This window comes from Nilaparvata lugens, chromosome 8 (genome assembly GCF_014356525.2).
Source record: "Nilaparvata lugens isolate BPH chromosome 8, ASM1435652v1, whole genome shotgun sequence".
Lineage (NCBI taxonomy): Eukaryota > Metazoa > Arthropoda > Insecta > Hemiptera > Delphacidae > Nilaparvata > Nilaparvata lugens.
This window is the reverse complement of record NC_052511.1, coordinates 32198434-32225595: the sequence shown is the minus strand read 5'-3', so window position 1 is coordinate 32225595 and position 27162 is coordinate 32198434. Positions and strand designations below refer to the sequence as shown.

General features: G+C 33.9%; 1 long non-coding RNA gene across 2 annotated transcripts; it reads left to right on the top strand.

The window, feature by feature from the left end:
• LOC120352704 lies at positions 1-27162 on the top strand. 2 transcript variants are annotated; one of them, XR_005572037.1, is made up of 4 exons: positions 1-108; positions 21141-21316; positions 25080-25260; positions 26118-27162. It is a non-coding gene; the product is annotated as an uncharacterized LOC120352704 (long non-coding RNA). The 2 variants fall into 2 exon arrangements; XR_005572038.1 differs by having other exon boundaries at positions 12-266.

Genomic DNA, 27162 nt, shown 5'->3' with positions numbered 1-27162 from the left:
AGTGCCTGTGCTTGTGGCTCTTGGGGAGAAGAGGCTGAAGATGAATACGGTACTAATTACTGAAGTGACAAACAAACATTCCAGAGGAAAGAAAATTGGAGTTTTGGAGTACGTACCTTTGATTAAATTTATTACCTACTATTATTCGGAATTTGGACTTCTCGAATTCCCTCTTTTTGTGACAAGATATGTTAGCCTCATAAGGCCGCATGGCGTTGCGCGTTTGTAAAAAGATTGTTGGTTAGGAAGATTCAGTACTCGTCTGTGTAAGTAATATTTAATCATTCAACCCTTAACTTGACAAGGATAAATACTGATATTGAAAAAGTTAGCCCATTGCATATTTTTATACAATTTAATTCAATTTTAATATTAGAAATAGTTGTTTCAAAACTAACCTTATTTTGAAGAAAGGACAACTCTAAATTATATTTGTATCCTTAACCATTTTTTAAATATTGACTCAATTTTTTCTTAATAAAAGAGGAAGTAAAATTAGGCGTCAATAACTGAATAATAAATTTAATATTATTAATATTAATAACAAATATTGAACTTTGCCTAACCTATAATGTTTTTAATAGCACCATAGAGTTGTAGAGTTATAGAGTTGATTCTCTATTCTAATGGTCACATATTTGAAGCATGCTAAAATGTGTCATCTGTTTTTGTAATTGCTCGATGAGAAAGATTCCGTTTTCCACTTGTTCGATTACTGATTGAAGAGTTCAATATTCATTTAAATGTTTTTTTTTCATTTAATTCTTTACAAACTTCAATTTATTTATTTATTTATTTTACAATATCTCTTCAGAGACAACAGATCAAAACCCACAACTGCCTCCTTAACTCAAATCATAATAATGTCAAATTACTATAAATTATAATATTATCATGAGAATTCTCATGCATAATTAATTACATAAATAAACTATAATATTAAAATAGTAATAAAGTAATTAAACTATTATACTATTGAACTAATTAAATCAAGTGATGGTGCAAATTAATGATGCTGATGAGTGCATAAGTATCAAATTATATAATTAAACCATCATATAAAAGTAATAATAAAGTGATTGAACCAAAACTTACTATTAAAGAAATATGAAAAAGAAAAGCATTACTCAAAATGTATCAGTAACATACTAACAAAAACCACCACAACTGCAACAAACCCAATACTACAAATAAATTCAATCACCAGACACATAACTGAAAAAAAAAGTTTCAAAGTGAAAAAAATAACAAATGTTCATCAAGCTACTATGGAAAAGCAGGAGATGTGTTAATTAATGATGATGAAGATGATGACTAAGACGATGAACAATGATGATTATGCCGACCATAATAATGTGATAACTACAATGAAGATGACAATTATGATATGACAACAAAGCCCGAGTGATGATGCAAATTATTCTTTTTAAATTGAGTCTGCAAACTATCATGCTGATAAGTGGATTAATATCCCCGTCCACAAGAGAGTTACATGCACACATTATTCAGAAGGTTTTCACATCTACGTTTAAAACTAGACTGACCATCATGAAATATGTCAAAATCCTTACTGTACATATTATACAATCTAGTTGTTTTGTTAATTGGAGAAAAGTACCCTACCATGGTATGGCACCTATCAACAGAGAACAAACAATGTCTTCTTGGATGTGTTGTTGAAGGCACATGCAACTTGATCAGGTTGGAAAGATGACTGCAATCAATCCCATCATGCAATAATGAATGCAGAAACAGAAGAGAAATCAGATCACGTCTACATTTGAGCGAAGGAACCCTGAACAGCTCTCTCAATTCACTATTGGGTCGTTCATATGGAAACCAGATTTTAAATTTATTGTAGTACAGGAGACAAAGAAATTTGTTCTGCACTGACTCCAGTTGACTAGAAGTTATGTTGACATAGGGATTCCAAACAATTGCTATATATTCAAGAATACTGCGAATTATAACTTTGAACAGGAATATTGGTGTATTCTCACTAGTGAAATCAACACAAGTTCTCATGATAAAACCCATTAGCTGACTAGATTTACTTATTAGCCCATCCACGTGATCTGAAAATCTAAGTTCAGAGTCAAATATTACTCCCAAATCTTTCATTTTGGAGACTCTTTCCAGCTCATTTTGGTTCATCATGTACCCATCACTGACAATACCCCTCTGCCTAGTGAACGAGATCACTTTACACTTATCTATGTTAACAGCCAACTTGTTGTTCGTGCACCAGACCTGCAACTTATCTATGTCCTACTGGAGTAGCAAGCAGTCATCTGAATGCTGTATCTCACGGTACACTTTTACATCATCCGCAAACAGCAAGCATTTAGAATGTAAAAAGACATCAGGCAGATCATTGATAAAACAAACAAACAATAATGGACCAAGGTTTGATCCCTGGGGTACTCCTGTGTAGGTGCAATAATAATCAGACTCCTGCCCATTGATAGAAATACATTGTTTCCTCCCATAAAGGTAATTATCCAACAATTTGATGAGCTGTGAACTGGTCCAATTTTATGCAACTTTTGGATCAATATATTGTGACTCAGTTTATCAAATGCTTTGGTGAAGTCTACATAAATTGTGTCCACTCTACCCCTCTATCCAGAATTTGAGATAATTCATCTGTGAAGCATAGTAAATTTGAGATGGTGGACCTCCCCTTTAGGAGGCCATGTTGGAAGACGGAAATCTTAGTACCGACTTCGCCTTGAACCCTTTTGGAAATAATCTTCTCAAACACCTTTGCCAGTGAATTGAGGATTGAAATTGGATGATAGTTCTGAATCAAATTGCTATTACCTGATTTGTGGATGGGAGTCACTCTGGAACGTTTCCAAGCATCAGGGAAAGTACCTGTTTTTAAAGCTAAATTGAAAATTATTTTTAAAGGTCCAATCAACAAGTCCATACCCCCTTTGATAAGGTATGGAGGAATACCATCAGGCCCACTGGAGCTCCTTGGCTTCAGGCTTTTAATAGAGTTTTTTATCTCTTCCTCAGTTATTGGATCATACTCACAGAATGTCCCTAGATCTTGAGAAAAAAATAGAGTTTGAAGGCCCATCATTGATTTGAGCATTCCTACAGGTATTCTGCTTATCATAAACCGAGGAAAAATAATCGGCAAAGGCATTAGGAATTTGTGTACCATAATACTCTTTATCTTTAAATTTGAAAGTCTGTTGATTTTGGGAACCCTTACACTTATTATTTACATAACTCCAGAAGTATTCTATATCTCCATCCATTGCAGATTCAACCCCTATGTAAATAATCAGAATAAGCTTGACTAATTCTCAATTTTAACATTTTTCCATAATGTTTTGAACATTTCATCATAATACCTTGAAATCTTTCTCTTTTTGGCATATTTATCTTTTATCTTTAAATCCCTTATAATATCCCATGTGTACCAATGAGGGTAGTTTGATTTACAATTCCGCATCCTACACTTAGGAATATGTATATCAATTACATTCCTCAATTTAGTGTAAAGGAATTCAACTGCCACATCAACATCAGCAGTATTATATAATGGATCCCAATCTACAGCATTTAGATCATAATCTTCAACAAAGTAGAAATTCAACTAATTGACAAAATATTCTATCTCAATCATGAAAATTTATTATTAGATCCTTGAAAAATATATTTTCTTGACAAAGGTCCATGATATAATGGCAGTGTGTGATTTGCAAGTTGCTATCCTTGTCTATTGATCAACAAAGCAGATTGTGCTATCTCTTTCACGAATTGTGATGTTGCCACATCGTTTATCAACAAAGTAGAGATTCAACTAATTGACAAAATATTATATCTCAATCATGAAAATTTATTATTACATCCTTAAAAAATATATTTTCTTGACAAATAAAATATAAAATATGATCAACTATTTTCAACAATAATGAACAGTTAATTTAATCAGATATACCAGTATCAGCTGTTTGGGTGGCAAGGCTGAGATCTTTTCATGTATCTTCCTACACTGCCATTATAACGTGGACCTCACTATAGTACTGAACCTCAAAGTTCTTTCTACAAATACTTCAAGAATTCTCATCTCTACCTTTTGAAAAACCTCTTCTATTCTACTTCTTGAATCCCATCTCAATGTTCAGTTCTAATCAATCATCCTAATTAATATTTATATGTAAATGACTTGAGACTTGTTAGTTGGAATCGTCCTCAAATAGAACATAAAATACAACAAATTTGAAGTTACCAAGAATTATTAAAAATACAAATATAATGAACAATTCAATTCTTGGTCATTAAAAAAAAAATACAAATTTCTGTTGTGTTTCAGGGTCAGCTTTAGAAACTCTTATGTTAAATAATTAATGAAAACTTCCCAGAATAATATCTCATTTCTTTTCAATTTATAAATTAGTAATCAATTTTATTGTATTTCAATGTCCAAGCTTGCCTGCAGTTACTCTTGAAACACTTTCAAAGAAGTTGAATTGATGCCTACATTCATTCGAGCAATCACTTATTTTAAAATCTTCAATTAGGCCATATCTCAGTCAGCTGTGTTATTCATAGTTTTCATACTTCATCGTTAACATAACCTCATTCTTCATTGTTGAGTCCTTAGACCAGTTATAGAATAGACACGGCCAATTGTATATTCATACTAAAAGTCGATGAAGCCAACATCTACTGCCAAATTCGCCCACCTTGATGTCACAACAGTGACGTCACGCATTGTATAGACATTATTGTTAAACAATGCATTGTTGTTAAACATAGCTTGTTTTCCATAGCAGATTATCAATTATTTATGTAATTATTATTACATAATGAAAATGGTAATCTCCTGTGCAGCATATAATTGCACTAAAATTTTTAGGAAAAAAAGTGGAATATCTTTTCATGTGTAAGTTGAAATTTATACACATTAATAGTGCAAGTTGTAACTGTTATATTATCCTTGGTTATGATGTAAGTGAACTCATTGCAGCATGACAATAAATTAGTTTTGTAGTCTACCGTACCTTATTATTTTCAAAACAAATTATAACTTTGAAGCCGATATCACATAACACATCATAAATTAACATAGATCGTTTTTGCCCGTAGCTAGAAATAACCTAAAAACACCATGAATCTGAAATAGACACAATCTGAAAGTTTTCAATATGATGTGTGACGTCACTGCTGTGATGTCAAGGTGGGCCAATTTGGCAGTAGATGTTGGCTTCAGAGGCTAGACTTCCCAGCATGTCTATTCTATAACTGGTCTAAGGTTGAGTCCAATGAGCTAAAATTAATATAGTAGACCCATTGATAAATATAGTTAGATGACTAAGCTATATCTTCAAGTGTTTGGAAGGATGATGCCTCCTTCATTTCTCGTCGCCATTGAATGGTTGAGTTCAAAGCCACTGATCAATTCCATCGGGGTTTTTTACGTTCAGTAAAAAACCTGATCACAGATTAGTGATCACAGGATGAAAAGTTGGCTAGTATCTTGACGCCATAATCTGCCATCTTGAAAGAAAGTGTAGCATTGTAATACAGCCAGTGAACTCTATACTAACTGGAACGGGCTTTCCAATGCTAAGCTACAGCCAAAAGTGTGTAAGGCGGAGTGAGTGAGACAGGCCTACCGTGTGGGACTCCCTTCTCTCTCGTACTCATACATTAAAGCAGGCTGTTGCAGCTCTTGAGTACGATTATTCATTTTTAAAGTTGAAAAACGGAGTTGAATCAGTATTAGGGCTATCAGTATTAGATCACAACCTTTTCTCTTAAATATTGTGATGTATTTGTTATAAAATGCGTAGAATTGAATAAAAATATGACCGTGAAATGGTGATGTATTGTGTTGCATTTGGATGCAAGAATGGGCATGTTAAAGGAAATAAAATACCATTTCACAGTTAAGTCAAACATTTTTAGTCTATTGATTAATTTGAAGAAACCTTTTTGTTTTACATACATTTTCAATATTTTTTCTATATTGATCAGTTTATTTTACCAAAAATAAAACAACAAATTTGGTTATATTCTTAGTATATGGTGATAGTTTCTATGCTAATTGAAAATTTAGACCTACTTTATAGCATCTAAAATAAAGAAACATAGTTGAAGAACAAATTAATCCTTATTCAAAAAAGAATAAATACAAAAAATGATTAATAATTCTGTGTTATTATCATGAGATGACATTTATTTTAGGTACCTACTTTTATTTTGAAAAATATGATATTGCTATCAGCTGAATTGTGATTGATTTTTGAAACCTTTCCCTTTTAAATAAATAATTGTTCAATTTACAATATTATAATAATTAATTAGCATATTTTACTGTTTGCTTATCATATGGTCATAATTATAATACAATTAATATAAACGTTTCTTCATAGATTTCTTTGCATCATTTCTGAAACTCCCACACTTACATGATTTGAAATGTTATCAGAATGCCTAGTATATTGTTATCATTACATATTCCATAATCCTGTGTTATTGAATCATCATGAGTCCACATAATTCATTTTATTCACCTACTTTTATTGTAAAAATATGAGATTGTTATCAGCTGAATTGTAATTAATTTTTGAAACCTTTTAATTTCAAATTGTTCATTTTACTCTGGTAATTTTGTAGCATATTTTACTGTTTGCTTATCATAGTCATATAATATAATAAAATGTTTCTTCGTTATTTGCTTCATTTCTGAAACTCCCACTCTTACATGATTTGAAATTACACCAATGCACATCTACATAATTCTACATTCATAGCCTGCTGTAAGTAGGCCTATATTATTAAATTGAGATATTTCCTTAAACAATAAATCATAAATCTTTCCTTTAACAATAACAATTAATCATATAATCCAAAAAAACAATAGTATATCATATCAAAATAAACATAAGACTGTTTTTAATAGTTTCAATTAAAATCAGCCCTCCTTTGGACTGTGTATGAACAAAATTCGGGATTGGAATAATAAGGACTATGAGCCTTTTTTTCATTCCCAATCATTTCATGACAGTTTATATTTGTCCTTGTTAAATAAATAAAAATTAATAAATGATACGCTTCTCTGAAATCTGGCCCAAAGTTATTCTTTGCTTGCTTGTGAAAAGTTGACAATACTAAAACTACTGCAGTCACAAATGAAAAAATCTTTTCTTTATTCATATTCAACCTATTTCATTATTTTTGCTCTCAAAAAGTTAACAATGAACTGCTTAATAAAGGAAAAATAACGCTTCCATGGAATAAGACATACAATATAGAAATAAAATAGAAATTGAAACTGTACAATGCATTTTTCCATAAGAGCCAATGTGTTACAAAATGACGAATCCCACAGCAATGCGGGTTGCCTATCTTTACCAGCTGCCTCACTTTCTTTGTGTTGCTAGTCCATTCCAGTTAGTATAGAGTTCAGTGAATACAGCAGTAGTTTTAATTTCTAACAAGATGATGCAGTCATGTGTTGTGGTCCTGGTGCACTCAAATCTTGGTTATATTGATACCTTCCATTTTGTGTGTATTCTGTGGCTGAACAGTTGCTCATGAGTCATGACTGACAGATGTTTCCCCTGTTGATCATATTTTGTAAACAAAACTAGAACTTAACCTATTTCATTGTAATCAATTAAAATGGAAAACCATCAGGTGATTGAAGTAGTTTTAAATGCTTTGTAAAATATTTTAAATGTTATTCAATTTATGTAATCATGCATTTCTCTGCTCCCAAATACATTATAATGGAGTCCATCATTTGTAAACAACCTCATATTCAGCCATGTCTGTTTACGTTCAGCTACTATATTTACGTTCTTTTCCATCAGTGGTAAAGTACAATTAACTGATCAGTGAACGAACTGGATATGAAGTATTTTTTTTCTTATCAGTTAGACAAAAGACCTTGAAGAGGTATAAACGCACAATACCTATGCCTTCCCAATGCTCTTACTTGAAATTAAAGGTTCCATTGAGGAATTTTAGCACTAGATATTATATAATATATATTTTTTGTAATATTATAGATCACAAAAATCTTCAAGATTTTTAGTATGTAATAATCTTCCAGGCTGTCCTCTTGATGGCTGATTTCAATTCCAAATAATCTAGCGCTGCATGTGAGTCTATGCATCGTTCAACGACAAAACAGTGGATTGTTCAGAGCCACGTTCACACCGATCTCTTCGTTCACTCACTGATCAGTGGCTTTGAACTCAACCATTGATATAGAGAATAAAGATTAAGAAGAGTGAAGTCCGCTATGATGCCACTGCGCTAGTGAAGCTACCAGAAATTTTGGGCAAGAAGTCGGGTATTTGTATTCGCTGTGTAGAAAAAGAGCCCTTTTCAAATGATAATATTTTTTTATTGAAGCAATAAAAAATATTCTAAGTATGGTAGTTTCATGCAGTGCTTATGGATGTACGAATCTGCATGCGCCAGATAAAAATATTTCTTTTCATACAGTATTTTTATATTTTCATCGGTCATGTTTCATGCAGGCTAAGCTTAGTGCCAGATGATCGTTTCAAGGAATATTGTGCTTAGGTTGATTCATTATCATTATTTGTCAAGTAATAAAATATAAGATTCGGTAATATTATAATAAATATTTTATTTCCATAGATCCAATATAGTTATCCATATTCCATTCCATTAATTTGTCTTATATTGCAATATTTGTAATATTATAATGTAAACAACCTATTTTTGGACAATTTCTATCTAAATTTGGGAAAGGAACAGTTTTGGGCTTTAAACCTGTTGCTCCTTTCCCAATCATTCATAATTGAGAATGATATTGTAACCTATGTATCAATGTATACATAAATAAATAAATAAATTTTGTGAACTATGAAAATATAGTATGTTAAATTTGTATTATAAAAAATGTTATTTGCTAAAATTGTCTATAAATTCTACATCATTGCTATTGTTTTATTTTTCCCATTCTTATAATATGTAGTTATTTATTATCTTATATTAAATATAGGAGTATAGAGTATAGTTAGGTACCTTTACTTTAGTTACAAAACAAATGGAAACAGTTTCACGAGATATTGTGATAACAGTTAATTTATTATTATTTGCCATCTAATAAAATATACGGTAATATTAGCAATCTATAATAAATGTTTTATTTTCCTTATCCTAAATACATGGTAATAGGAAAATATTGTAAAAATGAGATTCATTTGCTAATAGAATGGATCAAAATCTGTAGTGAGGGAGGTTCACTAAATTAGATGTTTGGTCAAGTTAAAAATAATGTTCAATGAACAAATCATTGTATCATATGGTAATGGGAATGACGAAAAGTTGAAAAAAATTATATTGAAATCCATCAAGTATGTCAAAAGATATAACACAATGAAAGTCAATGTTTTTCCATATAAGTCTGTCTGGGCGCCTGACTTCTTGCCCGATATTCAATGGCGAAGAGAAATGAAGGAGGCATCATCCTTCCAAACGCTTGAAGATATAGTTTAGTCATCTAACTATATATATCAATGGGTTTACTATATTAATTTTAGCTCGTTGGACTCAACCTTAGACCAGTTATAGAATAGACACGCTGGGAAGTCTAGCCTCTGAAGCCAACATCTACTGCCAAATTGGCCCACCTTGACGTCACAACAGTGACGTCACACATCGTAACCATAGAGTAACCATACAGTAAACTAAGGAGCTATAAAGACTGGGTACACGCAGTCGCCATTTTGAGTCATAGCATAGCATTTGTTTCAACGGCTAGTATTGCTTTGCTTTGACAGTGGTGATTATATTTTGATAATTTTAATAATTCTAATTCATTATGGTAGGGTGCTCGGCAATAAATTGTGCCAATAAAACAGATTTAATAAGGGTTTCGCTTGTTTAGATTTCCGACAGATGAAAAAATAAAGGCAATTTGGCTTCAGATTTATTATTACTCTACATAGAAAGCATTTTCTATTTTACTAATTGATTATCTAAAAACAATATTACATTAATAATTGACAATTATAATGTGAACTTACAAACTGTAGGCTACCATACCTATTATAAGGTACCTAATATACGTAAGTGTTGAAGCTGAGCAGTAGCTTGGTTTACAATATTATCACTAGTTTATAGGCTTACTTACAAATTCTCCTTGATATCATGAACTCTATAATGAATATTAATATTGTCTTCAAAAAATACCAATCCTAGTGGCTAAGAAGACTCACTATTACAATACACTTGTAATGGCGAGTCTTTCAAGCTTGTGCAAGCTATAGTTTCTTTCAAAGCTATCTTTCTATAGTCAAAGGTAGTATTATAACCTAGGCCTATAACTTTTTCTCATCCAAAATCGGATTGATGTGAATAATTATTTACTGGCCTACTGTGGTATTGGTAATTTTTACATCTAATAATAATCCATACAGTAGTGAGTAGACTATTAATATGATTGATAGAAACTTTTTTCTGAAGACTGTGCCTTTCGAAAACTAATAATGTTGAGGCACATAGTTGAAGGACTACAGCTGGAATAGTTTTGTACGGTACTGTATCGGGTTTTCTTTTATTAAATATAAATAATTTAATTTTGTTCAGAACAATACGTTCATTTCTTGAATGTATCCTTGTTGGAAAAATATTCTCATCAATTTATGAGCCACTTCAGTTGTTCAGTGATGTCAATGTAAATTCTGTCCAAAACCATACAACATAGCGTATACGAATATAATTTGAATTTGGCTCCTTCTTCTGTGACTCAAAATGGCGACTGCGCGTACCTGGTATTTATAGTTCCCTACAGTAAACCATAGAGCGGCTGTTGGTGTGCTTTCAGCGTGTTACACGGCCAACTAAGGGCAGCCATGACAGAGAGAGGCAAGATTTCAAGAAGAGCCAGTCTGCCACTGCAGGAATAGGTGTGTTTTTGTGAATTAAATTGATTTCTATGACTAATTATTATATTTATGATGATGATGGTATTGCAAACTTGACTGGAATGAACTATAGACATCAGCTTATATTATATGATCATGTTAGGCCGGTATTAAATAGTAATAGTATTAGACGGTAACATGAAAAAGATGAAAATATGATTTCGTACAACTTATTTCATATGATCTGCATATGACAAAAATATTACCGTATAATACCGGCCTTACTTGATTATTTTTTTGACTATCATACTTTGCCTTCTTGTTTTGAACTTAGAGATAATGTAGATAAGTACCGTAATCTGATATCAAAGAAACGTCTTCATAAACTAGTTTTTTTCGAATTCCCTACTCAAAATAGCATACAAAATAATCCAATTTCTAAAATCATAATTTTGCAGCTACGGTATGGCAATTCAAATTAGTAGAGCACTTGTACGGCTAAGCAGTATTATTTTTATTTATTTATATTTTTTACAAAGAAACACTGATTGGGAGAGAAAAACTAAGGTTACTTCTTGTACTATTTCTCTCCCAAATTTAGATAACATTTAAAAGTTCAAAATCAGGTTTTCAACACTGTAACTTGGGCTTCATTAATTTCACCAAGGCTTCAAGTAAAGCAATTCAAACAATCAATTTTATGGATGCATAACAACTGTATTACATATATTTAAAAAGCTCAATAAAAATTCAATGTAGTATTTATTGAATATAACTAATTTGCACCTTGTCTTTTATGCAAGTTTCCATTATATCAATAGGGCCATTCAAATTTTCCGCCGCTTCTTGCCTCTCTCTGTCATGGCTGCCCATGTTCAATTCGTAACAGGAATAGCGGCCACTCAGCCACTCTATAGTCTATAATTATATATAAAAGCAAAATGGCACTCACTGACTGACTGACTCACTCACTCACTCACTCGCAGAACTAAAAATCTACCAGACCAAAAACGTTCAAATTTGGTAGGTATGTTCAGTTGGCCCTTTAGAGGCGCACTAAGAAATCTTTTGGCAATATTTTAACTCTAAGGGTTGTTTTTAAGGGTTTAAAGTTCGTCTTTTAGCATGTATATTCTTCTTCTCCCAATCTTTTAATTATAATTGGAATTTCCATATCATATGTTACTATAGAACTATAATCTAGATAGAGTACCTCTTCGAAACAGTTGTTAACTGGCAACTAAATTAATAATTTTGTCAGGTTGGCATTAAGTTGAGTTGACTTTGTTAGGTTGGCACCAAGTTGAAGATTTATATGCATTTATCGCAGAAAAATTGATTGGGCACTGCTACTTCAATCCTGGGAATATTATATTACTGGCCGTCAGGCTCCCTTCGCTCGCCATATCCGTTTAGCAAGACGTTTAGTCTTGACCCCCGACTGGATTCTCCTAACATATGATAAAAATGCTCAAATGAAAAATGCAGGTGAGCGAAGCAAGCCTGCTGTTCTCATTCCTGATCCTGAACGATCCAGACGGTGGTCCAGGGGGCGGAGCCCCCTGGCTAGACGGATATGGCAAGCGAAGCGAGCCTGACGGCTAGTTTACTATATTTTTAGCTCGTTGGTTGAGTCTCAATTCAGGGGCCCGTTTCACAAAGGCACAAGTAGGTTACAAGTCTTGTTGCCAACCATGGTTTTGGAGAACAGCTGATTACTAGCGTTTCACAAAAGCAGAATATTGTAAACTTGTAGTTACAATAAATTTCTACAAGTTTACAAGTGATTTGCTTGTTACGAACAAGTGTTTCACAAAGATTTTCATTGTAGCCAACAATTTTTGTCGAAATTACTTGTTCGTAACAATGAAATTTATACTGAAGTGGAAAGCTATGTAAAGGATTTACAAGTGATCGGGTCCGTATCACAGAGACAAGTTCTCACAGAGACAAGTAGTGTTTTGAACGATATTAGTGTCACAGAGACAAGTTTCATAGGAACAAATAGTTTTATAAATGGCAGTCTCACAGGAACAAGTTCCCACAGAGACAAGGTGAGTCTCACAGAGACAAGGTGAGTCTCACAGAGACAAGGTGAGTCTCACAGAGACAAGGTGAGTCTCACAGAGACAAGGTCTGTCTCACTGGAACAAGTAGTGTCAGTGGAACAAGAAGAGGGGTAGAGTCCCATTCGAACAAGTGTAGTGTCACAGAGACAAGGTCAGTCTCACAGGAACAAGGTTGGTGTGGTGTGTTGCCTACACATGAAGATGAAGGCATTCCATTTGCTCTAATAAATTGGATGTCATCTGTTTTTTAATATATATACATATATATTATGGTGACATGAATAGGATAGAATGACTGCCTTTATTTTTCTTAGAAAGCGTCTGTTTTTTAATACATATACATATATATTATGGTGACATGAATAGAATAGAATGACTGCCTTTATTTTTCTTAGAAAGCGAAGTTAGGGCGCAGTCGACCCTCTCTTACACTCAACTCTCAAGTATTATAACAATACGAAGAAATAAATACAAATAATATGATTAAAAACAAACAATAGTTAAGTTATCTACTTATTTAAAATAATAACAAATTTTAAATTATTGAAAAGAAACAGAAAAAATGACATTGAAAATAATACATAACAATGCTGAATGATAGTATTTTCTGATACTTCATCACTTTGGTAAAAAATAAGACACTACAGAATACAATACAGTGGGCCTACATAGCAACTGAAGTGTTTGTTATACATTTCATTTCCCACTATCACTATGTAAATCTCGAAGTGGATAAGTAAATTACATTATGATTTATTTAAATAGTAAAATAGAATCTTCCTTCAATCAACAAACAACGCTCCTTCAATCCACGTGACATACATATATGAATATATAATTTACATTATGTTAATAATGTGGTGACATCATTTGATGCCAGCTTTGAACGTTTCTCCTGTGGAGAAAAAATTATGAATTTAGTAGACTGTTTAGTGGATCCTAGACATTCAGATTCAAATCTATACATAACAATTGATTCCCCTTTTCATCCAGGATATTTGTGGTTTCTTAAAATTTCGATTTATTGACCGAGCGAAATGAGTTCTAAGATTCAAGTCGACGGCTTTGCATTTCTCTTTATGTTTATTCGTTCCGCAATTACGGCGAAACGCAGCAATAGATTACCATGAAATTTGACAGGTATATTTCTTTTTAAATTGTGCCTCGACGTATATTCAAGGTTTTTTGAAAATGTTGCATTTTAAGGTTAATACAATAGGTAAAGTCTCCTTCGAACGCCAATATTACAGTAAAAATCAGAATAGAATCATCCATAATAATTCAGCTGTTGAGTGGATTTTTAATTGCATGCAATAACGCATGCAATTAATATATCAATGTAACTTAGTAAAAAATCAGCTGTCGTGATGACTATTCATTGCATGCAATGACGCATGCAATTAATAACGAAAAGAAAAGATAGTATTTTCTCTCGACCTTTATCTGCTTTCAACTCGGTCTGACCTGTTGCCAGTAAGTTGGAGGAGATTAGATTTTGATGTTAGCATATTTTTGATACACTAACCCCAACAGCCATTAGCTGTTTTCACACCGACATCTTGCCGACACAACATACAAACAGGATTTACTCTTATGGACAGTATGAGACGAGGCTGTGTTTTATAACTGCGCGAGGTCTACTGTTCATAGAACTACTAGTCCAGGATTAAAATGTCGTTTTACCAAAATCATCAAATATTTAATAATTCAATACAATGATACATGTACAAATGTAAAGCTGACTTGCACCGAGGTAGAATCAATTTAATCTTAAATAATTTGAAATATATTTCAAGTTGTTAGGCTTCATTAATTCATTGAACACCTATTTTATCATTATGTGTTATCAGAACCTATTAGAATTATGTAGATTGCCTTTAATGAATAAATTGAGTTCCATCAATATTCCTACCAAACTCCAAAATAACTATTTCAATGTTTCTTTTAATTGTTCAGTCAATTTAAAATAATTTTGATTCTGCAATAACTTATACATAAGTGATATCAATGTAAGAAAGAACAGATTATATACTTCTAGATGAATGGAACAATATTGGAAAGATGTTATCCAACGGTATTTGAATACACCCCTGACTGTTACTGTATGGGAGTACCACCAGTAATTTATAAGTTTTCATTTCGTCAAAAGAGTGGTTATAGATAAAATAGTGTACTCAACGGTTATAATCTTCTCCTATCTATATTTTTTCTTATTATTATTGTTCATCTTCTTCCTCTTCTTCCTTATTCTTCTGTCTCCTTTTTCTATTATCTTCTTCTTCTCGCTTGTTCTTCTTCTCCTCCTGTCATCTTCTTCTTCTTCTTCTTCTTCTTCTTCTTTTTCTTCTTCCTCTAGCTTTGTCCGGCAAGGACTGATTTGTTTTTGTATTATGGAGTCCCTTTTGTATAAGGTACCAAGAACAATAACAGAAATATTTCCAGGGCTCTAGAGAATAATAATACTAATTCCCTCTGTCATTTTGCTAAGTTGAAACGTGTAGCAACGTGAGTTGAAATGTATAAGTTGACCTAAATTTTTGAAGGCTGATCTTCGAATTGATAAAATTATAGAAACATGATCACAAGTAAATCCCTAAGAACATAATGAAGATGGAGACTATTCCTTTTAACAGAATCATGTTTCCTCATCATTATCACCATTCTCAAATTATACGAGTCGGTCCATCCGGCGTATTCACGCATGATATGTGCAGAAAATCTCACTCACACTGACTGTACAACTGTGAGATTAACTATTCTAAGTCAAGGACTCTAAGACTCTCTGTTGTGAGGCCGGATGATATAATTATTCTCGAGTGACGTTTTCATGTGAAAATTTAGATTTTTCTCCCCTCACAGGTTTTTACCTTGAGCATTATTGTTCTAAAAAAATTGTGTATCATTTTGTTTTTATATGTATGTAAATCATGTGTGTGTATGTTGAACAATAAAAAATTTGACGTTTCCACCCAGTCACTCTGCGCTTTTATGTTAACTATATCTACCCATTTAAATTAGAACTTTATAAACTGTGATTAATTAGACTCGATTCATTTTAACAATTACAAATTATTTCTCAAAAGCTTACACCACATCGAAAGAATTACATCAAATCAAGCACTAGATTTTTATTAATATGATTCCTTGTGATATTCATAGAAGAATAGATATGAAGGGAATAGAAACTTTAAGGGAACGTATTTCACTGGGACAATAAGAATTACTTAACTTCTGATGGAGATTATTATAAATGTTAATAATAAGTGTATATTACATGCGGTCAGATTTTATATAATACTCCATATACGTACTTGAACTTGAAAATAATAATGATGATGGGTACTTACTTGGCACACTCTTCATCAAAGATGTCTCGTGGCTCTGTTGTTTCCCTGGAACAACGTTGCAATATGCACGTTGGGTTGGGAAGATGATTATGATTAATAGTGATAAGAAAACTATCAAAAGGTCTATTTGCCATACGAAGTGGCATTGAGGCGCGACTTGCACACTCGCGTACATTACATTTTAAATAGATACGCGTTTGGTCGCTCGCTGGAGGTCACCCGATAGAAAAATCCATCGTCAATATGATATAATGTAGTATTGCGGAGCGTTACGATTTCCTTGACCAATTCCATGTCGACTGAATGTGTTTTGTCAACTATTGAACTCGCAACGCAAACGCACAGGTAGCATCCTCGTAGAGGGGAGGCAAACAATACTGAACAAAAATCTATTTTTTTCAGGAAGGGTACAATATGGAAAACACATGTTAAATATTTCCTGCCGCCAAAGTGCAGTACTTTATACCTGGCACTAGAATTTTTAGAAATAGAAGCATTTGGTTAACTTTGGTTTTACGCTTCAGTGAACATAGTCTATGAGCAGGGTAGTTCTACCTGGACACCACCGATGACAAATTGACCGGGCTTTCCAGAAGTACCTAACGGGAAACATTTGCTTTGTTTCATGGAAGCAAGGCATTGTAATACTGAATGAGTAGTCTATTTATAGTTCTATAAAGCAAGGCCTTTTGGTTCTAATACCCGAGACGTCAGTCTGCAGATTGTTGTTATGGAATGCAGAAAACTTCTTTCACCAACCTTAGACAATAAATAATGCTGATTCAAAAGATTGAAAAGATAGCATGCCGCTTCCAAAATCTATGGATATGGTTTATGTACTATATATATATATATATATATATATATATATATATATATATATATATATATATCTGTGAGTGTAGCGTAAGGGACACACTATTATTCCTCACCCACCATATAGCATATAATATATCGAACTCTGTCACTCCCACTCAACCACATCACTCTCTTACACATACCCTTTCCTTCGGGCTCACTCTCTCTCACTATCTCTCTCTCTCTCTCTCTCACATGATAATGAATTAAAACGCAGATTTCTGTCTTTGACACTAATATCATGCTTTAGTTAGATCAATAATGTTTCAATTGCCATCTAAATCTAGGTGAACCATTTGTAACACATAAACTAATAATTAAAACCACCCTAAATAAACCTTGATTAGTCCCAAACGATATGGTTTTCAGTAACTTTAAGGACATGACAATAAGACAATAATTGTGGGTTGGAAACGTAATTTGGAATATTTATTATAATAAAATATAATCCCATCTTTCTGGTGCTCCAAACTCGTTATTTAATAATAAACCTACAGTTTAAGAGCCATCACTGATAAATATGTCACTTAGTATAAATACAGAAGAACAAAAATCATAAACCTTATTCCGGGACACTTTCTCATTAATTCTTAATTCTCGTATATCCTATGTGTGTGATAAACGAAATTTGAATTTGAAATCACAAAATTTTTTGAAAAACATACAGTTTTGAATTACGTGCTTATTCTACGAAAATTGAAACCCCTTTCTTAGCTGGCGTCTAGGAATAAGAAATATATTGACCGATAAATACAAACAATTTGGATGTAGATTAGGCGAATAGGCCTTGTCTAAAGAATTCAGCTTATAGTCTGTTATACAATAAATGAGCAATTCAATTCATAACATTTTAGTAGTCATCTTATGAATAGTGTAATCATTCATCAAATCAGTCTTATCAAGTCATAATTATCATCACCCAGTACAATTGAATAAATTAAGTCATACATTGAAAAAAAGACAAACTATTTATAAACTCACAGCACTGAATATCACATTTTCAACAATTTGAAAATTAATTTACGGAACAATAAGCATTTTCATTCAGAATTACATTTAGTGCGTTTTTTAATTTATTCAGAGGCAAGTTTCTTGTAATATAAGATAAAGGCAGATTATTGAACATGGAGTACACTAGATAGGAATAAATTTCAAGCTCTTACTCAATCTGACATTAGGAGTTACAATACTCTAGTAGTCCAGATAACAGTAGACCTCACTGAACATCCTTTGCAATGTGGTAACGAGAATATTCAGCCATCTACTAGAAATGCTAACTACTAGGAATAAAGTCATTGTAATAATATCAGGGCTTTTTTAAAATGTTTGCCAATGGCCCCACTAAGAAATCTGATCAGGCTGGTTGGAGTCTTCCAATCAACCATACATTACATTACCAGGGCTACCAGACATTGTTTTGCAGTAGTCGTCAATATACTATATCATAAAGGGAAAAGTAGAACTTTGATATGAAAGTAATGAACTCACTCCGCTACAAATAAAATCTATTGGTGTGCTAATCTAAATGTTGCACTACTTCAATCCTGTAAAAATGAATACCGGTATAATACTTATTCTGAATTGATGGAATCCCAAGTCCCATTGCGCTTATGATAATTTTAAATGTTACTTTATTAACTCAGTAAGTTCAGAAAGTTATTGCTCAGTTGAATCAGAGCTACGATTAAAAAGATGATTTGGGAATTATCAAGTGGCACTTTTTGTTTTTCACTGGGATTTTGATTTTGTAACATGTAGAGACGCTTGTTGAACAACAAGCTGTTAAATTTTTTATGGGAAAGATTTCATGAGGAAAATGAAGTTTTTCATTGACATTATCATCCGTAACTCGGAACGCCATGATAAATCTTGGCATCTAAAGCTGCGTTTACACCAAAGTTATTAACAAAATGTTAATAACTTGATCCTCACAGATTATTATAGATTGAACGGCACATGAAAAACACATATGTTCATCATGTGTATGATAAGTTATGTTCAATCTAATAGAATCTATAGAATCTATTGGTGTTGACGCAGCTTTACTCTGTGACTGTCTGAAGTTAATATTATATCAATTTGAATTTACAATTCGAGACCGCAGCTCGGAAAAAGAAGAGATGATTAGCTCATAATATCGGGGACCGAGCTTCGCTCATGAGTACAAAAGCATAAACAATTTATTACGAAAGAAGGAATTATAATGAAAAACCATTTTGGCCATGTGCTTTTTTAGAAGCGGTGATGAATAGGTCAGTGGTAGGCTATTTGGCTTTTATATATTCCATTTCATATTCATATTGATTATTCTTTCGGGTCGAAGGTTATATATATACGTATTAGATATATTGGAATAGTTATCTTGGAGTTTGATAGAAATATATTACATTTGCATAGAACTCAATTTATTTATTTATTTAAGTTATCTTCTATCTAATTCTAATAGGTTACCAACCCATCCCTATCTTATATGATAAACCTTCAATCATAATCATATACCTGCATGATTAAAAAACAGCAGACATTCAATTTACTAGAACAAATAATGGAGTTCCTTCAAGTTCAGATGTAGGCAACACGCCTAACTTCTTCCTACATTCGCTACCTTGTCTCTATGACACTGACCTTGCTTCTGTGAAACACCTTGTTCCAGTGGGAACTTGCTTCTATGAGACTGCCATTTATAGCGCTACTACTTTGGATGGAGACCTTGTCTCTATGAAACTGCTTGTCTCTGTGGGAACTTGTTCCTGTGAGACTGCCATTTATAGAAATACTTGCTCCTGTGAAACTTGTCTCTGTGACACTAATATCGTTCAAAAACACTACTTGTCTCTGTGAGAACTTGTCTCTGTGAAACATCCCCAAGTGATCATTAAAATGATTCTAAATATTCAATAAATATTTCTAATAATCAAAAATGCCCTATATTCCTCTAAAATTCATTATTTTGGAAATATATGCATCAGGAAATTAAATTTAATAAATTTCCAAAATAGTTATTAATGTGTTACCTCATAGGCTATGTCTACTTTAGTATAAATACCATAGTATATATAGTACACAGTATATATAGTATACAATACTATATAGTAATACTATATATTATATAGTACATTTACTATATATATACAGAGTACATACTGTGTAGGTTACAAATTCAACAATAAATGAAGTAGACTGTACAAAAAACATTATATTGCTTTCAAATATTTTCAAAGTAATTATTGAAAAGTACAAGTAACCTTTATAAAGGATGAAAAAAGGAAATAATCATGAAAATAGGTTATATTTACTATTGAAGTACTTGTAGACTTGTAAAATTGTAAACTTGTAGATCATAAATTTTTGTAAAACGTGAGTACTTGTAAACTTGTAACTACAAGTACTTGTTCGTAACCATGGTTGGTAACAATACTTGTACCTTTGTGAAATAGGCCCCTGAAATTCAGACTGGTTTTTTTAATGTTTTAATTAGTCTTTGAAGATAAAATTTATAAAACCGACACCTTTTTTTCTTCTTCTATTTTAAAAAAATTGAGTCGATATCTTTAAAAATAGTTGAGATACAAATATAGTTAGGCTATTTAGAATCGTCCTTTCTTTAAAAAAGGTTAGTTTTGAAACAGCTATTTCCAATATTAAAATCGAATTAAATTTTATCAAAATAGGCTAGCGTGCTTTATTTTTTCTTCCTCTTTCATTAAAAAAAATGAGTCAATATCTTCAATAATAACTGAGATAACAGGGGGGACTCACCGGCGAGAATTTTGTCCTAACTTTACATAACTATGCATACTGGAAATGAAGTCATATGGTCATAACACTGGACTGTTGACTGATAAGTAATTGAAATCTTGCCTTTGCTGTCTTGTGAATCGCAGTGGTGTTCAAAAGGCTTTAGTCTCCAGAAATATAGGCCTATTAATTTTAATTTTGTTTTTGATAGAAGTATTATACTATGATCATGATAACTATTGTTTGTTTGTCAGGTTATACAAGAACATGAAAGTGCGAGCGAACTGAAACAAAGGAGCAGCTTCTCGCTGTTGAAGAAGGGCATCAAGCCAATGAGGGAAGATGTGGCCAACAAGGCGAAAGGCAGATCACCCTCTCAAACCTGGATGAAATCTCAAATCATCACCATCAATTTTATTGGTTGGAGATTGTGAGTAGATTTGGCATTCCTTTTAGTGGTGATGGTGATACAAATATTACTAATTGCTTATTATTAGCTGAGTTCTGGCTGAAAATTCAAAGAAAAAAATAATCTAATTGTGCATTCGCAGATCTGAAATTTCTAGTGTAAAAGCAAAATTGCCAACTCCACATTTAATTCACAGCTATACTTATACATACTCATACTTCTGTCCTTCATCATTGACCAGCTTCCTGGATGGACGGCGTCTCTTTGAATCCAGACCTAATTTGGTCGTCGTTGATTATAAAATTTTTACACAAACATTAATGTTTTTAAAGCTTAACAACAGATCGAGATGGTCGGACGGATTCTGTATCACTTGTATTAAATTTAAGACTGGTCGGCTTCAAAGTATTCAGCCACAGAGTAGAATGGCATCCCATGCAGCCAAGCTCTAATCCTTGCACCAAAACTTCTGTCATCCAGATCCCTCACCATGTCTGGCAGCGCGTTGAAGATCTTCTGTTCCATTACAGGGAAACAGTCTCTTTTCTTGTTCAATCTGCAGAAGGGTAGGCCTACATCAATTTTAGCTTTTCCTATTGTATTATAAGAATGCTTATCGTCTCTTCTTTTCATTGATTGATAATGACTTTTTATGTGTAGCAACAAGGGCAGAATGTACTGGTTGAACACCATATAGATATCCAGATGAAGATCGGCCGACAGTGATCAAGGTATCCTTCTGAGTCTAAAATTCTCAATGCCTTTTTCTGTTGAAGAAGCACATCATCACATCCGGGCGCATGTCCCCACCTCTGCAGCCCATAAATAATATGGCTGTGGAACAAGGCAAAAACACCTTAATAAGATGCTTCCTAGAAATAAGATGCTTTAGATACCTGAGTAGAAATATTACCGTGGATAGCTTCAGACAAAGCTTGTTAGTGTGGCTACCCCAGGTGAGTCTTGAATCCAGTGTGAATCCTAGTAGCTCTACCTCAGTCCGATTGATGAGCTGGTTTGTACCAAGGCTACAGATAGTCTCTTGTCTTCATTTAGACTCAGCTTATTATTGGTGAACCACTTTTTGGCTTGTCCAAAAATATCTGCAGCCGCCCTCTGTGCCAACACTAGTAATCTCCCTCTAGCTAAGATAGTGGTGTCGTCAGCAAACAATAGGATGCCTCTCAGCAAACCAAGATCATTGACCATTATAAGAAAAAGGAGGGGTCCAATCACTGATCCTTGTGGCTTGTGGCACCTCATTATGAACCTCCAGTGGACCTGAGTTGACTCCCTCCAGCCCTCTGTGGGTTGGGGGAGCTTTGATTCGAACATCGTACTCAAGAATGTGTTGAAAACCAGAATTCACCCATAGTATCCCTGCTTGTCATAGGAGGCGACTAAAAGGGACGTACCCAAGGCAACTCCAGAAGTTGCCTTGCCTTTAAACCCACGAGATCTGCCCCATCAGGGCAGTTTCGGAGGGGCAAAAAGAAAAACCCAAGAGACTAGAGATGGGTGAAACTCCAGGCACAAATGTAGGTCAAGAAGCTAAGTCGATGGTAACCAGGTGCCCTAGAGACAATTTGGTGATCCCTCCTTCAGCGGAAGGACCTACAAAGAAGTGGAACTCATGTAGGTCACGAGTTTGTGGGTGGAGAGGCCAAAACTCACCACTGCTCAGAGAAGGGCGGCCATTCATGCAAAACTTCTTGGGAGAGGTGAGGCTTTTGACCCTGCAGTGTTTCGGAGGGGCAAAAAGAAAATCCCAAGAGACCAGAGATGGGTGAAACTCCAGGCACAAATGTGGGTCAAGAGGCTGAGTCGAGAGTGGCCGGGCGCCCTAGAGGCAGTTTGGCGTCCCCTCTCTCAGCGGAAGGACCTACAAAAAGGCCAGGAGTGGAACTCACGTAGGTCATGAGTTTGTGGATGGAGAGGCCAAAACTCACCACTGCTCAAAGAAGGGCGGCCATTCAGGCAAAACTTCTTGGGAGAGGTGAAGCTTTTGACCTTGCAGAGTTTTGGAGGGGCAAAAACAAAAACCCAAGAGACCAGAGATGGGTAAAACTCCAGGCACAAATGTAGGTCAAGAGGCTGAGTCAAGGGTGGCCGTGCGCCCTTGAAGAACTTGGCCACCCCTTCCTCAGTGGTAGGAAGACCATCACTCAATGAAGGCCAGGAGTGGAACTCATGAAGGTCACGAGGACTAATCATTCTGAAGAGACTGCCAAGCATATTACACTGGATTACAACAAGCAACCAGGTGATGAATGGGATATTAGTATAGGGAAAAACTCCTGGTTCTTGTAATTGGTTCGCCTAACTAACATACTACTTGGGAACACAATAAGCTTCGGTTGATTTGTGGGGTTCTTTGAACCTTTGGATCCTTGAATCTGTCCCTTCAAAAACAATAAACAATAACTCCCTCCAGCAAAAGGATCTGCCTTCTGTCAGTCAGGTAGGATCCAAGGGTGGCAAGGACCCGACCTTCGACTCCATATGTTGCAAGTTTTTCCAGCAGAATATCATGCGGGACACATTCAGGTCTGCCAGAGCCAGTGCCACTGAGTCCCCCTCTTCAAAAGAACATCTAGGATGTCATCTACCAGCACATCTAGGATGTCACCTACCAGCTTGGAAAAAGCTGTGACTGTTGATTTACCGCGCCAAAATCCATGCTGCACACTTGAAAATAGGTTATAGCTCTCAAAAAGTAGTCCATTAGTTGAATCTTCATAAAGGCTTCAAAGATCTTGGCCAGTGCGTGAATAATTAAAATTGGTCTGTAGCTTTTCAGGGCTATAGGATCACCCCTTTTTTGAAGATAGGCACTGTTATAGCCAGTTTTAGGGCTGTGGGGATATATCCTTTGCCAAGGTATGCATTCAACACCACACTAAGAGGGTGGGCAATGACATCAATAATAGATTTCAACAGGTCAACTGACATACCATAGATATCTGCATTCTTTTTATTTCTGAAGTGACTCACCATTTGAATAATGTCCTCTGGTGTTACTGGTTCCCATTCCTTCATTACTTCGGTCCCATCTCTGGGTTGCTGAAAGAATCTGCCAGCAGCTACCTGTGATCTGTCTATTTCTGGTAGGGCACTGACAATTTTTCCCACCTCCTGTATCAGGAAATTATTGAATTTATCAGGGCTCACCCTGATGAATCACTGATTTACTCTGGGCTTCAAACTTTGCTTGCTAGGTCCTGAAATACTTCTTACAAGGTCCCAAGCAGCCTTACATTTATTATTGGCCTGATTGATTGAACTAATGTTTGCCTCCCGTTTCTCAAGGTCCACCTCCTGCCTGTAGATCATCTTTTCCTTAATGTATTGATTATGAATGCTTTTCCTCTCTTCCTCATCAAGAAAAGATTTACTTCTGCAATTTAGAGCCAAATTAAAATTCCGGAGCTTGAACAGCCCAACAAAACAGATTTAATCAATAGTGAATTGGAAGTATAGTCATTCTGTTGTATCCTCAGGTTTGGAAATAATTATTATAGTATGATTCAGTCTGAATGAACATTCCTTACTCAAAATAACAATTTATATTGGAATATTGAAAATTAAGTCATTGTTTTAATAGCATTGGACTGATGACTGTTAAATGGTTGAAATATTGCCGGTGCTGTTATTCGAATCGCATTGGTATACACAAGGCTTTAGCCTGCAAGAAAACGTTGGTTTTGCAAGCTTTTCAGTACATTTATTTTTGTTTTTGATAGTAGTATTATATTATTATCATGATAACTATTGTTTTTCTCAGGTTATACAATACAAGCAAATGAAGAGTGATGGAACCAAGGGAGCGGCTTCTCGCTCTTTTCAAGAAGAGCGTGAAGCTGATGAGAGAGGATTTGGCCAACAAGGCGGGAGGCAGGTGGCTCATCACCCTATTTAAGAGCGAATACACATCTGGAAAACTTCAATTTTGTTGGTTGGAGATTGTGAGTAGATTTTGACATTCTTTTTAGTGGAAGGAGATTATATTACTAATTGCTTATTATTAGCTGAACTCTTGCTGAAAACTCAAAGAAGAAAACATCTATTGTTAATGCGCGGATCTGAAATTTCTAGTGTAAAAGCAAAATTGCCAGCTCCACCTTTAATTCACAGCTCTTATTAAAACACAATTAATCAAAGTAAATTGGAAGAATAGGCAACATGAAAATGAATTGGAATATAGGAAATATATTCTGTTGTATCATCAGGTTTGTATTTTAATAATAAAGCCGTAATGATTTTATAACTTCAATTGATTATTGTAATACACAAACAATGCGTTCACTTCATGACTTTTTATAACTCTGTAGATAATTTCACCATCACTAGATCACTACTCAGCTAAACTAATGAGTTGCTAAAATTAATTTTATTTCAAATAGGCCCGTTTTCTAGGACACGAATTATCTAATGGACTAGTAAACCTATAGATTTAATGATTCATTAATATTGAAAACGTGTCCTTGAAACCGGGTCTTATAGGCCTTAACTAATTTCACCTTCAATTTCTGGTACTTTACATATTAAATTGTGACTATTTAAAAACAAAAATGCATTTTTGATCATCTAAAGATGATTCGATAATTTATCAAGATTGTGGACGATCATAGAAAATAATTGAGTCTATGTAAAACTGGATTCGCAACCGAGGATTTTGACGCTGCCTATAGAAATTTGTTTTTATTCTCGTACTAACTTATGGCATAGTTGTAACTAATTATATTATACAAATTATTCCATTACATCTACATCAAAAACCTTAGTCTGAGTTGAAGCAAATGTACATATTTCTCCCTTACAGATTTTTGTCGGCCTTTAGACCTGAAAGCACTTCTACTAGGATGTGACCTGAGGCCACATTCTCATGGAGTCAGATATAGGCCGACATTGGGTTAAACATTATCGATGGCTGCAATCAATCTCAAATCTCAAGCCTGCCTGTGTCAATTCTACAAAGCTTTCAACTTCTATCGTCAAAAAGCCAATGGATGACACTGACTGCTGTCAACCTAATTTACTCTGGATGGCTGTGACTTCACTCAACATACCAACTTAGGATGGCCGTCACTCATCATCTGCTGTCCGCCATGGGTATCAGTCTATTTTATTTTAAAATTATTGCATTCTTATAATCAAAAAACATATTTAGAAGGATTATTCCTTCAATGTATATTCAACTGTTGATTTTGTATCACAGTTGCAGCACTCATTGAATACCAAAGAGAATAAATGAGCCTCTGAAAGGAAAAGTTGCATAAGTCACTTTTACTTAGTTTTGAGAAATTAAGACATTCATTAGAAATGATACCATAAATCTGGGACAGAAAAAAATCTTTTTTGTTCATATCTTCAAGTAGAGAAAATATTGGCCTGTCTGTTAAGGTCTATTTCCATTGCAATTGGAAAAAAAATAACTTAATTAAATTAACAAAATTAGGTAAAATGTTGACTTATGCCACTTTTGCTTAAAAAAAATATGAATGAAATACTTCATTAAGTAAATAAGAGCAATACTTCATTTTAAACCTGAATTTTTTATCAAGATTTTTTGAAAATATTGAATAATATCATAGAAAAAATATAAAAAACACTTGCCTACATAAAAAAGGGAAAATCAAAATCATTTCAGGGTTTTCTTATGTTTATATTATTATTTTAAGCATCTTCTTCCTCTGACTCTCGATTTACTATTGGGTTGTCATCATTATGACTTCCATCAGATAAGGAGTTGAAAAATTCATGGTGAACAGGTGGGATGAACTGGAGCAAGTCCATCATATCTCTCTTCTTCGAAACTGTGAGGCTTCGTGGTCAGCTATAAAGTGGCCCCTTAAGTACACTACTCA